At 40.3% G+C, this 14,164-nt stretch overlaps 2 non-coding genes across 2 annotated transcripts; one reads left to right on the top strand and one right to left on the bottom strand.

Annotated features, from left to right (window-relative positions):
* Positions 1-1,625: 1,625 nt before the first annotated feature.
* On the top strand, positions 1,626-1,733 carry LOC112718477 (small nucleolar RNA R71). Its single transcript, XR_003160816.1, has one exon. It is a non-coding gene; the product is annotated as a small nucleolar RNA R71 (small nucleolar RNA).
* Positions 1,734-6,126: 4,393 nt separating this feature from the next.
* LOC112719538 (small nucleolar RNA R71) lies at positions 6,127-6,234 on the bottom strand. The gene has a single exon (XR_003161837.1). It is a non-coding gene; the product is annotated as a small nucleolar RNA R71 (small nucleolar RNA).
* Positions 6,235-14,164: the final 7,930 nt, after the last annotated feature.

The following is a 14,164-nucleotide window of genomic DNA, read 5'->3' as shown; positions in this document are numbered from 1 at the left end:
TCAACACCAAACTTAGAAGTTGGTTATGGCCTCCCAACACCAAACTTAGAGTTTGACTGTGGGGGCTCTGTTTGACTCTGTTTTGAGAGAAGCTCTTCATGCTTCCTCTCCATGGTTACAGAGGGATATCCTTGAGCCTTAAACACTAAGGATTCTTCATTCACTTGAATGATTAATTCTCCTCTGTCAACATCAATCATAGCCTTTGTTGTGGCTAGGAAGGGTCTGCCAAGAATGACGGATTCATCCATGCACTTCCCAGTCTCTAGGACTATGAAATTAGCAGGGATGTAATGGTCTTCAACCTTTACCAGAACATCATCTACAAGTCCATAAGCTTGTTTTCTTGAATTGTCTGCCATCTCTATTGAGATTCTTGCAGCTTGTACCTCAAAGATCCCTAGCTTCTCCATTACAGAGAGAGTCATGAGGTTTATGCTTGACCCTAGGTCACACAGAGCCTTCTTGAAGGTCATGGTGCCTACTGTACAAGGTATTGAGAACTTCCCAGGGTCCTGTCTCTTTTGAGGTAATCTCTGCCTAGTCAAGTCATCCGGTTCTTTGGTGAGCAAAAGGGGTTCATCCTCCCAAGTGTCATTACCAAATAACTTGTCATTTAGCTTCATGATTGCTCCAAGGTACTTAGCAACTTGTTCTTCAGTGACATCTTCATCCTCTTCAGAGGAAGAATACTCATCAGAGCTCATGAATGGCAGAAGTAAATCCAATGGAATCTCTATGGTCTCAGTATGAGCCTCAGATTCCCATGGTTCCTCATTAGGGAACTCATTGGAGGCCAGTGGACGTCCATTGAGGTCTTCCTCAGTGGCGCTCACTGCCTCTTCCTCCTCTCCAAATTCGGCCATGTTTATGGTCTTACACTCTCCTTTTGGATTCTCTTCTGTATTGCTTGGAAGAGTACTAGGAGGGAGTTCGGTAACTTTCTTACTCAGCTGACCCACTTGTGCCTCCAAGTTTCTAATGGAAGACCTTGTTTCAGTCATGAAACTTTGAGTGGTTTTGATTAGATCAGAGACCATGGTTGCTAAGTCAGAGTGGCTCTGCTTAGAATTCTCTGTCTGTTGCTGAGAAGATGATGGAAAAGGCTTGCCATTGCTAAACCTATTTCTTCCACCATTATTGTTGTTGAAACCTTGTTGAGGTCTCTGTTGATCCTTCCATGAGAGATTTGGATGATTTCTCCATGAAGGATTATAGGTGTTTCCATAGGGTTCTCCCATGTAATTCACCTCTTCCATTGAAGGGTTCTCAGGATCATAAGCTTCTTCTTCAAATGAAGCATCCTTAGTACTACCTGGTGCAGCTTGCATTCCAGACAGACTTTGAGAAATCATATTGACTTGCTGAGTCAATATTTTGTTCTGAGCCAGTATGGCATTTAGAGTATCAATCTCAAGAACTCCTTTCTTCTGATTCGTCCCATTGTTCACAGGATTTCTTTCAGAAGTGTACATGAATTGGTTATTTGCAACCATTTCAATCAGTTCTTGAGCTTCTGCATGCGTCTTCTTCAGATGAAGAGATCCTCCAGCAGAGCTATCCAATGACATCTTGGACAGTTCAGACAGACCATCATAGAAGATACCAATGATGCTCCACTCAGAAAGCATGTCAGAAGGACACTTTCTGATCAATTGTTTGTATCTTTCCCAAGCTTCATAGAGGGATTCACCTTCCTTCTGTCTGAAGGTTTGGACTTCCACTCTAAGCTTACTCAATTTTTGAGGTGGAAAGAACTTTGCCAAGAAGGCATTGACTAGCTTTTCCCAAGAGTTCAGGCTTTCTTTAGGTTGTGAGTCCAACCATATCCTAGCTCTGTCTCTTACAGCAAAAGGGAATAGCATAAGTCTGTAGACCTCAGGGTCAACCCCATTAGTCTTGACAGTGTCACAGATTTGCAAGAATTCAGCTAAAAACTGATGAGGATCTTCCAATGGAAGTCCATGGAACTTGCAATTCTGTTGCATTAGAGAAACTAATTGAGGCTTAAGCTCAAAGTTGTTTGCTCCAATGGCAGGGATAGAGATGCTTCTCCCATAAAGGTTGGGAGTAGGTGCAGTAAAGTCACCCAGCACCTTCCTTGCATTGTTGGCATTGTTGATGTTTTCGGCTACCATGTCTTCTTCTTTGAAGAATTCTGCTAGGTCCTCTACAGAGAGTTGTGCTTTAGCTTCTCTTAGCTTTCGCTTCAAGGTCCTTTCAGGTTCAGGGTCAGCCTCAACAAGAATGCTTTTGTCTTTGCTCCTGCGCATATGAAAGAGAAGAGAACAAGAAAATATGAAATCATCTATGTCACAGTATAGAGATTCCTTGAGGTGTCAGAGGAATAGAAAAATAGAAGGAAGAGGTAGAAGAATTCAAACTTAGAAAGATAGAGTTTGAACTATACATGTTAGTCCATAGATAGAAGGATGTGAGAAGAGGGGAAGAGATTTTCGAAAATAAATTTAAAAGGATTTTAAAAACATTTTGAAAAATTGAAGAATGATTTTCGAAAAATATGATTGGGAAAGAGATAAAGTGATTTTTGAAAAAGATTTTGAAATTAGAAATCAAAAAGATATTATTGAAAACTTATTTTGAGAAAGATGTGATTAAAAAGATATGATTGAAAATATATAGTTTTAAAAAGATATGATTGAGAAGATGTGATTGAAAAACAATTTAAAAAGATTTGATTTTTAAAATCAATGACTTGGCTAACAAGAAAAGATATGATTCAAACATTAAACTTTTCTCAATAGAAAAGGTAACATACTTGAAATGTTGAATCAAATCATTAATTGTTAGCAAGTATTTTTGAAAATGGAAAGAAATTGATTTTAAAAATATATGATTGAAAAGATATGATTTGAAAAAGATTTGATTTTGAAAAATTATGAAAACTTGAAAAAAATTTGAATTGAAAACAAAATCTTCCCTCTTGTGCCATCCTGGCGTTAAACGCCCAGAATGGTATACATTCTGGCATTTAACGCCCAAATTGCTACCCTTTTGGGCGTTAAATGCCCAGCCAGGCACCTTGGCTGGCGTTTAAACGCAGTTTTCCTTCTTCACTGGGCATTTTGACCGCCCAGCTTTTTCTGTGTAATTCCTCTGTTGTATGTTCTAAATCTTCAATTCTCTGTATTATTGACTTGAAAAGACACAAATTAAATTTTTTTTTGGATTTTTAATGATGAGGAAAAACCAAAATGCAACTAAAATCAAATAAACAATGCATGCAAGACACCAAACTTAGAAGTTTGTATACTACTGACACTAACAAATTGAGAATGCATATGAGAAACAACAAAACACACAAAACAAGAGAATTTAAAGATCAGAGCAAGTAAATCATCAAGAACAACTTGAAGATCAATGAGGACACATGAATGAATGCAAGAAGAACAGAAACATGCAATTGACACCAAACTTAAAGTGAGACACTAGACTCAAACAAGAAATATTTTTGGTTTTTATGATTTTGTAATTTTCTTTTGGTTTTTTCGAAAATTATGTGGAAAAAGAAAATAAAGAAATTCAAAATTTTTAATAAGAATTCCAGGAATCATGCAATGTTAGTCTAAAGCTTCAGTCTAAAGGAATTAGACATAGCTAGCCAACCTTCAGCAGGACATTGCATTCAAGAGCTAAATTGATGAAGATCAATCAGCTTTGGTGATGATAAGAACATCACCTTGAAACACTAGAATTCATTCTTAAAAATTCTGAAAAATACCTAATCTAAGCAACAAGATGAACCGTCAGTTGTCCAAACTCAAACAACCTCTGGCAACGGCGCCAAAAACTTGGTGCACGAAATTGTGATCATCAATGGTGCCATCAACACGGTATGCTCAATTGCAATCTCAACTCTTTATCACAACTTCGCACAACTAACCAGCAAGTGCACTGGGTCGTCCAAGTAATAAACCTTGCGCGAGTAAGGGTCGATCCCACGGAGATTGTTGGTATGAAGCAATGATAAACCACTATTTTATAGTTTATATTGTGTTTAATTGTGTGGTTTTGTCATGATCCTTACCCACTTATTCATCAATTTAGCATGCATTTAGATTTCCTTCCTGAATTTATTACATGTTTGAAAATTGCTTCCTAGAGACTTTAATTATTTAATTTTAATTCTCCTTTATTCCATTCGATGTCGTAATCTGTGTGTCAAGCATTTCAGGCTTTATAGGGCATGAATGAGACGAAGATTGGAGAGGAAGCTAGCAAAAATGGAAGGAACACAAGAGTTTGAGGAGATAACCAGCGAAAAGTGACGCGGTCGCATGGCTCACGCGACCGCGCGAAGGAGCGCAAATCGCAGTGACGCGGCCACAGGGCTTGCGCGGCCGCGCGGATTGGAAAGCACAAGCAACGCGGTAGCGTGGACGACGCGAACGCGTGAAGAGGAAAAGCGCCAGCGACGCGTCCGCATGGACGACGCAATCGCGTGACATGTGCGATCTGCATAAACTGCAGAATCTGAAACCAGCGACTTTGGACCCTATTTCGGCCCAATTTTCGGCCCGGAACAGCAGACTAGAGTCAGAGAATATGCAGAAACAAGATTGACATTCATTGAGTAGTTTTAGATCTAGTTTTTTCACTCTCTTAGGTTTTTCTCTCTAGTTTTTAGAATTTTAATTTTCAATTGATCTTAGCATTGGAACATTGAGAAGAGTTATTTTCCTCATCAAGACTTCATCACTCTAGTTTGTTCTCTTAACTTGGTTTTATTCTTCCATGTTCTTTGTTATGTTCAATTTTGTCATTCAGATATTTTTTATGATTAATTAATGCAAGGATTATTTCTTTTTAATTTAAATTCCATTCCAATAATCATGTCTTCTTTTAATTCCCTTTCATGTGCCATGGATTCTTTATTTACAATGCGTGAGTAGTTTCATTACTTGATGGGGAGTTGATTAAAAGGAACTCTTGAGTTGGAAGAATTGAAAGAAAAATTTGTAATTGGGTTAAATGTTGGATTGTTATCCTGTCACCGACGCCAATCCCTTTGAACTAAGTGGGTTGCAACTTGTGAACAGATCTAGCATTTCCACTTGTTTGACTTTCTCTTACCTAGTAAGGGATAACCAAACAGAATAACTATTAATTATAAATTAATCTTACAATCACACCATCAATGATAGAGATTCTAACCAATCAATTCCCAGTCAAGGCCTCTTATTTTTATTATTTAAAATTCCTCAATTTGAATCCCAATTTACTTAGCTCAACTCTTTTTGGAATATCTGATTGATAAAACAGCAAATTTTTTTGCAACTCGTTGGGAGACGACCTGGGACTTAAAACTCCCAGTAATTTTAATTTAAACTTTCAGTGACATATTTCTAAATTGATAGGCAGATTTTTGGTGAGTTAAGAACTATACCTGCAACGTAACCATTTTAATAAATTTTTAATTCACCAGCTTCTGCACCTCATCAATTTTTGGCGCCATTGCGGGGGAGTTGCAATAGAGTGCTTATTTTATTAATTATAATTTATTTATTTGCATTTTCTTTAATTTTGCTACTATGAGCTGCGTGTTTCTTCTGTCAAATGACACGTTCACTTCCTGATCCGCGCTTGCTAATATTCGATCCTGAAATTGAAAGAACAATTTCATGAATAAGGCAAGAACAGCGTAGGTTAGTCCGCTCTGAGGGCAGATCTAAAAGTGAATCTGAGGAAGAAACCAGCCCACGTTCTACTGATTCGGTTGTTTTACGTGCAGAAAACATGGCAGCTAGAAGAATTACCATTCAGGAGGAAGGAGCTCCTGATTTTACACTGCAACCGTTTCAAGCGCATCATCCAGCGGTAGCTACGGATTTTGAAATAAAGACCGCACTGCTAAATTTGATGCCGAAGTTTCATGGCCTACCTGCTTAAGAGCCTATCAAGCACTTGAGAGATTTCCAGGCAGCCTGTTCTACTGTCAGGCGTGATGGCGCTGATGAAACTTCAATTCTGCTGAAAGCTTTTCCGTTTTCTCTTGAGGGAAAAGGAAGAGAGTGGTACTACACTCAACCTCTAGCAAACATATCCAACTGGGATACACTCAGAAAAGAGTTCCTAGAGAAATTCTTCCCATCTGAAGTTACTGATAAACTGAGGAAGGATATCTCTACAATTGTTCAGGATGACAATGAGACTCTCTTTGAATACTGGGAGCGCTTCAATAATCTTCTGGAAGCATGCCCCCACCACATGATTGACAGATCGTGCTACTCAGCTATGTCACACAAGGTATGAGACCCTAAGATAAGACCACATTGGAAAGTGCCAGCAATGGGTCTATGAAGAAGTACAAGACCACTGATGAAGCTTGGCAATTGATCAGTGATTTAGCTGAATCTACTCGGAACCACAGACGGAAGCAAGGCCGTTCAAGGGCCGTTGCAGAAGTATCTTCTGACATAGAGACTGCTGCTCTGAATTGAAGCATCTGTGAAGTGACCAACCTGCTGAAGCAAATGCAGTTAATTCAACAAGCTCAGCAAACTCAACCGCAGCAAATCCAACAATTAGTTCCACAAAGAATTTGCAGAATTTGTGCTGATTACAACCATTACACTGATGAATGCCCGCAGCTCCAACAAGAAGACAACATGGTGGCATCTACTCACAACTTCTATGACCACCCCAACCAAGGGTACAATCAAAGTGGAAATAATAACCATGGATGGCAGGACAATTCAAACCAAAATTGGAGGGATAACAATAATAGGGGAGGTAGAGATAATCAGGAAAATCAGAGGTGGAATAATTACAACAACAGGCAGCAAAATCAACCATACCAAGCATCTCACCTGAGGTAAAACCAAGGACTACCAAACAATCAGCAGCAAACCTCTCAATTTACTCATTCTTCTGTATCTTCTAATGAAGAATTATTACAAGCTTTTGAGAAAAGACAACTGGCCATGGAAAATACCATCGTGAACAGTACCTCTACTCTACAAGCTTTTATGACACAACTTGGTTCAGCACAAAATTCCAGTAACCAACCTTCAAGCACCACTGGAATCCCCTCTCAACCATTACCCAATCCAAAGGGAGGAATTAATGCCATCACCCTGAGGTCCGGAACCACACTGCAGGAGAGGAATCAGAAGGAACCAAGCTCACCAGAATACGCCTTAGCTGAAGAGGTGGTAGAAATCGAAGATGTTGAAGAGGAAGAGGATATACAGGACATAGCTGAAGAAGAGATAGCTCAACCACAAGAAGAGGCACAAAAAGGTGCAGGCACCACAGAAAACACTACTCCCATTCCATTTCCACAACTTGCAAGGAAGCCTAGGAAGCAGCTGGAACCTGATCCTAAAATGGTAGAAATATTCAAAAAGGTTGAGGTAATTGTTCCCCTTTTTGATGTTATTCAGCAGGTACCTAAATATGCAAAGTTTCTAAAAGACTTATGTATCCATAAAGATAAAATTACTGAATTAGAAACTATTCCTTTAGGTAGTTCTATATCTGCTTTAATGGGAGGATTACCTGAAAAATGTAGTGATCCAGGTCCTTGCATAGTTAGTTGTACTATTGGTGGTGTAGTAATTTATGATTGCATGTGTGACTTAGGAGCATGTGTCAGTATAATGCCTTTGTCTATATATGATGTTTTAAGGCTCCCTCCCTTAAAAAGGTCGGCAGCTCGTTTTGTGTTAGCAGATAAAAGCATTATTACAGTTGCTGGAGTTGCTGAAGATGTTTTGGTGAACATTAAAGGGCTCACATTTCCCACTGATTTTTATATCTTGGAGATGCCCCATAATGATTCAGATAAGCCATCATCAATCCTACTTGGAAGACCATTCCTGAAGACATCAAAATTCAAATTGGATGCTTTTTCAGGGACATACTCCTTTGAAATAGATGGCCGCATAGTAATCTTCAATCTGAATGGAGTCATTGACAACCCCCCAGAAGATCATTCTATCTTCCAGTGTGATGTCATAGACGAAAGTGTGGCTGAAGTTCAAAAGGAAGAGTTTAAAGAGAGGCACACTAGACAAGGTCCAAGTGTGGGGACCTTCTTAACTGACAATGAGGACACTTTGCCATTTTCACAAGCCCCAGATAACCCAGAGCCTGTCCATGATCAAAAGTTAGAATTGAAACCTCTCCCTCCACATCTCAAATATGCTTACCTTGAGGATGAGCAGAAGCTTCCGGTTATTATTGCAAGAGAACTGACTTCTCAACAAGAAGAACAGCTACTTGATGTGTTGAGGAAGCATAAGAAGGCAATAGGGTGGAGTTTGGCAGACATAGTAGGAATCAACCCTCAAATATACGAGCACAGAATATTTTTAGAAGAGGGAGCAAGACCTGTCCGTCAACCACAAAGAAGATTGAATCCCACCATCTTGGAAGTTATCAAAAAGGAAGTGACCAGACTATTGGAGGCCGGTATCATATATCCCATTTCAGACAGTGAATGGGTAGGCCCAGTGCAAGTGGTGCCCAAAAGGTCCGGAGTCACTACAGTGAAAAATGAGCATGGAGAGCTCATAGCAGTTAGAGTTCAGAATGCTTGGAGAGTCTGCATTGATTACAGACGTCTCAACCAAGCTACTCGTAAGGATCACTATCCACTTCCATTCATTGATCAAATGCTGGATCGCCTGTCAGGTAAATCACATTATTGTTTTTTAGATGGTTACACAGGTTATTTCTAGATTCATATAGCTCCTGAAGATCAGGAAAAGACTACTTTTACATGTCCTTTTGGGACCTATGCTTATAAAAGAATGCCCTTTGGCTTGTGCAATGCACCAGCTACTTTCCAAAGGTGCATGATGAGTCTTTTCTCCGATCTTATTGAGGACTGTATGGAAGTTTTTATGGACGATTTTAGCATTTATGGTGATTCTTTTAACCTTTGCTTAGATGGATTATCTAGAGTATTAGATAGATGTATTAATACAAACCTTGTATTGAATTTCGAAAAATGCCACTTTATGGTAAAGCAAGGGATTGTATTGGGACATGTGGTATCTAATAATGGCATTTCTGTAGACCCAGCAAAGGTGAATGTTATTTCTAGTTTACCTTACCCTTCCTCTGTGAGGGAAGTCCGTTCGTTCCTTGGCCATGCAGGTTTCTACAGGAGATTTATTAAGGACTTTAGTAAGGTGGCACTTCCCTTATCCAGATTACTAAAAAAGGATATTGAGTTCGAGTTCAGTGAGGATTGCAAACAAGCATTTGATAAGCTAAAGACTGCTCTAACTCAAGCTCCAATTGTGAGAGGACCCGATTGGAGCCAGCCATTTGAAATCATGTGCGATGCTTCCAACCATGCAGTAGGAGCAGCATTGGCTCAGCGTGAAGGTAAAAATCCTTTTGTTATTGCCTATGCGTCTAAGACTTTAGAAACTGCCCAGTCCAATTATACCACTACTGAGAAAGAGCTACTCGCTATTGTTTTTGCTCTGGATAAATTCCGGGCTTATTTACTTGGTACTAGAGTAGTAGTGTATTCGGACCATGCAGCTCTAAAGTATCTATTGGCTAAAAAGGAATCCAAACCAAGACTTATACGTTGGATACTGCTGTTACAAGAGTTTGATTTAGAAATCAAGGATAGGAGTGGTAATCAAAATTTAGTTGCAGACCACTTGAGTCGCCTTGAACATATTAAGGATGATTCTACTCCTATAGATGATAATTTTCCTTTTGACAACCTGCAAGCAGTATCTGAAGTAGTCCCTTGGTATACACTTGTTGCTAATTATTTAGTTAGCCGCACATTTCCTCCACATTTTTCTAAACATCAAAGAGACAAGCTGAAAAGCGAGTCTAAATATTATATATGGGATGACCCATATTTATGAAGATGTGGCGCTGACCAGATAATTAGACGTTGTATACCTCAATCAAAATTCCAGTCTATTTTAGAAGCCTGTCACTCATCTGAAAGTGGAGGACATTTTGGCCCTCAACGAACAGCTAGAAAAATTTTAGACTGTGGATTCTGGTGGCCTACTTTTTTTAGAGATGCTGCTGAGTTTTGTAAATCTTGTCACCCATGCCAGAAATTTGGTAACATATCCAAGAGGGATGAGATGCCTCAACAATATATGCTTTTCTATGAAATTTTTGATGTTTGGGGCATTGACTTCATGGGTCCATTTCCAAATTCTAGTGGATATTTTTATATATTGTTAGCTGTAGATTATGTTTCCAAATGGGTGGAAGCAATTCCTACCCGCACTGATGATGCTAACACTGTTGTTTCCTTTGTGAGAAACCATATTATATGCCGCTTTGGATCACCACGAGCGATCGTGAGCGATCAAGGCACCCATTTTTGTAACAGGAGACTAACCGGATTGATGAAGAAGCATGGGATAATCCATAAAGTTACAACAGCTTACCATCCCCAAACTAATGGGCAAGCCGAGGTGTCAAATAGAGAAATTAAACGTATCTTGCAAAAGATAGTAAAGCCTCACAGAAAAGACTGGAGCACCAGACTATAAGATGCACTGTGGGCATATAGAACAGCATACAAGACACCCATTGGGATGAGTCCCTTCCGCTTAGTTTATGGAAAAGCTTGTCATCTCCCAGTCGAAATCGAACACAAAGCCTTCTGGGCAGTTAAAGAGTGTAACATGGGGATTGAGAATGCTGGAGCTGAAAGAAAGTTACAACTGCAGGAACTGGAGAACCTTCGCCTAGAAGCTTATGAAAACTCCAGAATATACAAGGAAAAGATGAAAGCTGTGCATGATCAAAACATCAAGAAGAGAGAGTTCCAACCTGGAGATTTTGTTCTCCTTTACAAATCTCGACTGAGGCTCATGCCTGGCAAGTTGAGATCAAAATGGGAAGGTCCATACAGAATAGAGAAGGCTGAACCGTACGGAGTTTATCACCTAAGCCATCCTTCAAGTTCTACACTTATTAAAGTCAATGGACACCGTCTGAAGCTATACCATGGTGAGAAGGTGCAGAAGGGCAAGGATCTTGAGATCTTCTGCCTGGAAGATCCTTACATAGCAACAGATTGAGCTAGTGGAGCGTCCAACTTACGGACGTTAAAGCAAAGTGCTTGGTGGGAGACAACCCACCGCGGTATGATCGTTCTTTTCTTCACTTTTAGTTTTTCTTCTTTAAATAACTCTTCTCCTTATTAGTGCTTTCGTGCTCTTTCAATTACATGTTTTTATCTTTCTTAAAAAATAAAAAAATAAAAAATATATTTCGCCGCGCGACGCGATCGCACAAGCAACGCGTCCGCGTGGCAGGGGGAGTAAAGAAAAATAAACATGAACATAAAGTTTCGCAGGAGCAGCGCTGGAGTCGTGCCAGAGGCACAATTTACTCCACGCGACCGCGTCGCATGGAAATCATGGCCTCCCACACGACCGCGTGCTCCACGCGGCCGCGTGCCCTACATTTTCGACGTAAAAGGGTGCACATTGCTATATTGTGCGAGAGTGGTGCTGGAAGCACAATCCTGCGTCAGCGACCGCTGACGCGGTCATGTCAATTAACTTCTGATGCACACTCACGCGATCGCGTCACCTTAATTTGTCAATTGAATTATACTGAACAGAGAGTTGTGCTGGGGCGAGGCCGCACTCGCGCCAGCAGCACAATGCAGGTCACGCGACCGCATGACCGATGCGATCGCGTCCCCCTTCCTGATGCGCATCCACGCGAACGCGTGCCTTTCGCGGCCGCGTCACATGCGCCGCACAGCTCCACCCAATCAGCCAAATTATCTTATCTTTCTCTTCTCCAAACCCTACTTTTTCTTTCCCCCTTCCTTCTTCTTTCACCCTTTCCCCTTCTACCTCACCTTTCACTTTCTCTCTCTCTCACCACCATTAACAAGGTTTTACCTTCTTCTTCCTTCTTCTCTTTTCTATCATTCTTATTATAGTATGTATATATATTATTATTTTCTTTTTCTTTTCTTTTTCTTTTCACATCTTTATTTTTTCTTCTTCTTCTTTTACATGGTGTTAGGAACCTTTTGAGTCATCATTCCTCATTATATGCTTGTGGATTATTGCAAATTGTTTGACAATTATTTTTCTCCTATTTAAGGGATTACTTGCATGTTCAATTTCATACTTTTTATATCTTGTTTACCATGCATGCCATGTGTTTGTGAAAAAGCCCATATAGCACTATGCACTTTTCTACATTACTTTACTCTACTCTGCATTGCTTGCTTTTCACAAATTTCCTTTCATATTTTATTAATTAAATTTAATTGTCAATACAAACGTGATAGTTAGTTTGTTACAAATGGTAACCTAACTTGGACATTGAATGTTTGATATATGCTACTCATGCCTTTTCCTGCATGCCAATACACCTCTTGTATTCCATTGTCCTACATGCACTTGCTATATTTCCATTGATGAGCTTTTCACATGTATTTCGGACCATGTGTTAGTGCCATTTATCTTTATTGTGCATTGACTATCACTTACAATACCCTCTTCCTTGCTCTATCCCTTTGAATTTAATTTCCTTTCTCTTCCCTTCTTTCAGGATGGCCACCAAGAAAGGAAAAGAGAAAGCTACTTCCAAACCCCCAACAAGAAGAGGCACTAAAAGAGCCTTAGTGGCAGAGCCTTCTTCAACCGCAGTCAAGCCCTCAACAAAACGAGTTAAGAGGATAATAAAGGTTGACGACAAAGAGAAAGCCTTTCCAGCAAAGGACACTGCGCGATTTCCCAATCGCTACTGTGAGCAGATGTTCCCTATCCTAGCAGAAAGGAACTATAACAATGAATACCTTCTCATCCTCCCGCGCAATATTGCCACCTTTGTTGAGCCACAAATTGAGCGAAGAAAATGGGATTTCCTACGGAGACAGCCAAGGCAGGTCATGCAGTCTGTTTATGTCCGGCAGAAGCAAGTCCCCATCACAGAAGAGGCCATTCAGCAAGTTCTGAGTCTTTCCCCTATTCCCGCAGGATTGGACACTTTTCAAGAAGCCACCCTTCAGCGCCAGAAATACCAATTTGACTGGGACTCCGTTCTCAGAGTCATCACTTTACCTGGCAACCGTTGGATCTACGGATACCACCGCAACCGCCCTAAGGGAATCTTGGCTTCTGCACTTACCTTGGAGGCTCGCATATGGGCACAGATCATGTCCCATTACATCTTTCCGAGCACTCATGAGTCCTCCTTCACTGCGGATATGGCTGTTCTACTATGGTGCATCCTTACAGACTAACCTCTGAATTTCTCAAGACACATCCGGAATGCTATGGAGCATGTACAAATCGTGGGCAACTTACCTTTCCCCGCCTTGGTCTCAAATCTTGTCTCAACAGCTGGAGTCTCCTGTAGAGCTGGGGACACCAAAGCCATGCTTCCACGGGATGATCAATATGTCCCTAACGGGAAATACCTCAGATTTTTTGCCGCTACTACAAGCCAGCCTACTGAGCCGGTTGAAGATATTCCTTCTTCAACACCACAAGCATCTACCATTGAGAAATTGCTCTAGCAGATACTTGAAAAGTTGGATCGGCATGAACAGAAAGCAAAGATGAGGGAGTGCCGTAACGAGCGCCGATTCAAACACCTCAAGGAGCTACTCAAGGGACGCTTCAGAGACTCAGACACCCCGGACTCCACTTCTTTTACCAGCACCGGGAGCCATACTGGTCCCGACTGTGGAGATACTGCCACCAGCCCACCCCTGTTCCTGACAGATGGCACCGAGGACGGTGCAAAGCCTTAAGTGTGGGGAGGTCGGTCAGCACCTGACTTCCGGAGGTAAATTCTCTTCTCTGACACCAATAATTAGGATATTTTAGTTAGATTTTTTTTTCTTTCTTTTATAGAATAGAATAAATTGCACAGGTTAGGATAGTTGCATGCATGTTCTACTTGATTGAAAAGACAATAAGTTTCTTTTAAAAAAAATCTATCTTTGGAACAAAATTTCACTAATTTTTTTTCAAAGTTTTTTATGATAAATCTGCTTGAGGTGTATTTGGAACATGATGTTTGAGCTAAAGAACACACAACCTGTGAAAGATTTGAGCCTTTATGTATGGTTACACTATTTAACCATAATTATTTTATTCTTGTGTGTTTACTTCTCTATGATTGTAATCTATATTTTGTTTTACCTTATATGTCCAATATTTAT

The sequence above is a fragment of the Arachis hypogaea genome, chromosome 10 (assembly GCF_003086295.3).
Source record: "Arachis hypogaea cultivar Tifrunner chromosome 10, arahy.Tifrunner.gnm2.J5K5, whole genome shotgun sequence".
Lineage (NCBI taxonomy): Eukaryota > Viridiplantae > Streptophyta > Magnoliopsida > Fabales > Fabaceae > Arachis > Arachis hypogaea.
This window is presented reverse-complemented; position numbering and strand designations above follow the sequence as displayed.